Source organism: Cyprinodon variegatus, unplaced genomic scaffold (assembly GCF_000732505.1).
Source record: "Cyprinodon variegatus isolate N-32 unplaced genomic scaffold, C_variegatus-1.0 Scaffold1384, whole genome shotgun sequence".
Taxonomy (NCBI): domain Eukaryota; kingdom Metazoa; phylum Chordata; class Actinopteri; order Cyprinodontiformes; family Cyprinodontidae; genus Cyprinodon; species Cyprinodon variegatus.
In genome coordinates this window covers 33,882-37,841 of record NW_015151837.1, presented here as the reverse complement: position 1 = coordinate 37,841, position 3,960 = coordinate 33,882, and the positions used below count along the sequence as shown (strand labels likewise).

Genomic DNA, 3,960 nt, shown 5'->3' with positions numbered 1-3,960 from the left:
ACTATAGAGATAGCTCAGAATAACCTGAAGCCTACAGGGCGTCTGCCTCATGGACTTGATCTAATGCTTTCATGACGCGCTAACAGTAAACAGCTGCTGTTTTAGAAAGCTGGAGCTGGTCGTGATCTCTGACTCCTCCAGCCTCAGAGGAACTTCCTGTTGAATCTTAAACATGGAGCTCTGACATCAGCATACAAAGAGAGCCGTTCCTCAGCTTCCCGATTAACTGAAGCTTCTCTAAAGTCAGCTGTTATCTAGAGAGACACGTGTCAGAGCTGCTGTTTGCTACCATTAGACAGAAACACATGTCATCATCGTCACCATGATGTCCTCTCAGCTTTATTAGCAGGAGCTGTTTGGTTGTAAATAGCAGAAACATTTTTGTTCTGGGAGATAAAGTGGATTTATTTTTATTTTTTTTCTCATTTCAATCACAGTTTTTTATGTTTAATAAAAATGTTAGAAGCCAAATCTTCTTAATAAAGATGATTTTTGGATGGAAGGGATCCTTTCTGCTGTCCTCTCCTCAGCTGGAGGTTTCCAACCAGACAGTAATTAAAGGTAATTCAGATAAAAGTGATGCACGTTAGCCTTTCATGTTCTGGGCGGTTCTGCTCGTTGGTGATTAATGAACCACTTCCATCCCGAGCACTCTGAACTCTGGCCTGGACTTAATTAAAACTCTGCCGTCCACCACTAATCATAAATTACCTCCCATAACCTGTGACTCTTTGAAAATTTGTACCAATTAATATTTGAGAAAAGAAGCGGCGGCCAGCTTCCAGTGAGAGCTGAGGTTACGCCTCAGTGGGATTTCAGTGGGGGGGGGGCTGCTGTGTCCTTCTGGGTGACCCATGTCTGCTGGGTTTGTGTTTTACAGGTAGCTGCTGTCACGATGCCCCCCCGACCCACTCAGCTGGTTTCCAGTATGAGACCAGCATCTCTGCCCCATCCTCTCCTGCTCTGCTGAGGCTGCACGTCAGACGGGATGAAGGCCTTCTACAGACTCCAACAAACCTCATGATTTCTGCTTTCTCTGCTGTCCCATTCTGTCTTCTTTCATGTCTTTAGAGCGATTTTACACGTCAGAGGAAAAACAAAAAACAGTCCAGTCTACCTGATGTTTGTTTAAGTCATGAATCAGAGCATAAAACCTTATTTTAATCTGACCTGACAGATTCCACACTGCAAAAAAACGGAAATCTAAATAAATAATTTCCCCTTAAAATCACTGTGTTTTCTGACACTTTGCCAAAGGAATGCGACAATTTACATTTAAAATAAGAAAAATTATTTATTCTTCTTATTTCAAATGCAATAATATCTAATTATCTTGTTCTAACAGTAAAAATACTCATTCCATTGACAAATCATCTCATTTACCTGCTTAATTAAAGGGTAAATACAGTTAATATAAGAAATAATGACTTATTTGTGGATAGTTTTTGCAGTTCAGTCTGTTCATAATCTAAAATGAAGCCAAAAGAGTTGATCCAGCCGCCTTCAGCTGCTTGTTCCCTTCAGGAGGAAGATTTTCCCTTTGTTTAACTTGACCTCGTTGACCCCTGGATGGTTTCCTCCAGGCTGGACTTTGGGGCAGACATTTCAGCGCTGAAAGGTTTCAGGAGCTTCAAAGGAAGATCATCATCCCTCCTCCACCGTGCCGTGCTGAGTGAGAGGTGCCTGATGTTTAATCACCTAACATCTCTGTTTAGATTCTAAAAGTAAAGTTTGACAACGTCCTTAAAGTCCTTCCGGTTGATGGACGGCAGCAGCCTGATGTCGAGGCAGACGTCCCATAATCCTCTGCTTCACAGGAAGCAGCTCCATCGAAGGCAGAACTGGACTCAGCTTTCTTGGCTTTGTTTTGTTTAATCAAACATTTTTTCTGTTGTTTTTATTAGAAACCTTAGATTTAAATCACTCTGAGAAGATTCAACATTTTCTCTACATCCTGATAAATGCGCTTTTTTTGATGAGTCATCCATTCTGTCATCAGAGGTTCTGATCGGGGAAGCGGACCTTTGGTTCTTAAATGCAGAACCAGACCAGGACTTTCTCTGCTTCTGTAAACTGTTTGCTCTATTTCCTCTAAAGATCCAAATACTCAGATGTAATTTATTTATTATGTGTAGTAATGTTAACTTGTCTGAATGATAAATAAAGTTCAGCGCTGAGCAGGAGAGTCTGTCAGATCATGACCTGGTTTCTGATGTTTGACACAAAAGATGGAATAACTTCTCTGTATCTTTTACTTTAATTGAGAAAAAAAAAATAAGAAAAATGTTTAAATAAAGAAGAGAAACGGCTGACATAGTCAAATAAACTATCTGTCTTGTTACGCCTGTTCATCCAGGCCAACTATTCCCTCTAACGACCCTCCCCTTTCAGAGACATAGACAGGTATGGGGCATTGCAGGCTAACAAAGAAGCCAAACCACCCCCATTCCAAAGGGGGGGACCCGTTCATCCGTTTCTATTTGCATGTTTTCTAAACTAAAACCAGGCTTTGTTGGGCTGCTGGATAAAACCTGGAACTAAACGCTATTTCTGACATTTTGGATTGAAAAATCTTCCTGGATGGAAGAGAAACGTCTTCAAACTGGGAAACAAAGTCCAGTGGATTGATTTTTATTTTCTTTTTTTGGAATATCTATCAGAGAAACGTTGTTGAACTTAAACCCTGATGACCGTTCTAGATCCGCTCTGCTTTGTGAGGTTTGACTCCATGAAACAGATCTTCTCTTGTTTGGTTCCTGAGGTGTTGGTGCCGTTCCGGGTCACCAAGCCAAGCTTCGGTCGGTCCAGCCGTGTCCAGAGTTCATAGATCTAGAACATCCCAATCTGATCATCCAGTAACGAGATGATGCAGTCACACACTTTATGATAATTATTCTTTATTAACCCCTTGATGTTGGCTTTTGCCAACATTCTAATATTTCCAGTAAGGCCAAAATTACCCACACCACTAAAACAAACTGGGGTCTCATTTGTTAAACCACCTTGTTTTAAAAGCTGCATATAGACATAAATGTTGAAATATTGCCTTTATCACTATACTGTAACACATCACCTACAGGATCCTCCCAAAAAACCCAATGCTGCCATTTTTGTAACTAGAAAACACCAATAGGGATATATCTTCATTCTGGGATATATCTGCCTCTTCTGAGGCCTTTCTTTGCTTCTCATCCACTTCATAGACACTCATCCAACCCTCAGCCATTTTCAAAGAACGGCAGTGAGAAAGCTCAGCTTCAATGACTGAAACTGTAGCTAACAGGCCTGAAAGAAAAAAGACGGCTAACAGGACGAGAACCAGAATGATTGACAGCTAGGAAGGCCACTTATTTAGATGATCCACCTGGAAATAAAAGATCATCCACTATACCTATAAGCCTAATATATGAGAGTTAATCCTGTGTGAATTTCTTTCAATCCTGCTAATCCTGTTATTCCAGCTGTAAACCGAACAAACACATGCAGAGCAGCTAGCTCTGTGTGTTTACTCCTGATGCTTGGAGAGACCCATCCAACATGGCGGCCATGCAGAATGAGCTCCAGACCGTAATAAGTCGTCAATGACTCCTTTCGAATTTATAGACTGGATCCTCCAAGGACGCGGTCTACCTGGACTGGATCCTCCAAGGACGCGGTCTACCTGGACTGGATCCCTCCAAGGACGCGGTCTACCTGGACTGGACCCTTCCAAGGACACGGTCTACCTGGACTGGACCCTTCCAAGGACGCGGTCTACCTGGACTGGATCCTTCCAAGGACGCGGTCTACCTGGACTGGATCCTCCAAGGACACGGTCTACCCGGACTGGATCCTTCCAAGGACGCGGTCTACCTGGACTGGACCTTTCCAAGGACGCGGTCTACCTGGACTGGATCCTTCCAAGGACGCGGTCTACCTGGACTGGATCCCTTCAAGGACGCGGTCTACCTGGACTGGATC

At 42.8% G+C, this 3,960-nt stretch overlaps 1 long non-coding RNA gene across 1 annotated transcript in view; it reads left to right on the top strand.

The window, feature by feature from the left end:
- LOC107103154 overlaps positions 1 to 1,129 on the top strand; it is a 60,233-nt gene extending 59,104 nt beyond the window's left edge. The window contains exon 3 of the long non-coding RNA XR_001482164.1: positions 881 to 1,129. This is a non-coding gene — a long non-coding RNA (uncharacterized LOC107103154). The remainder of the gene's footprint in view (positions 1 to 880) is intronic.
- The last annotated feature ends 2,831 nt before the right edge of the window (positions 1,130 to 3,960 follow it).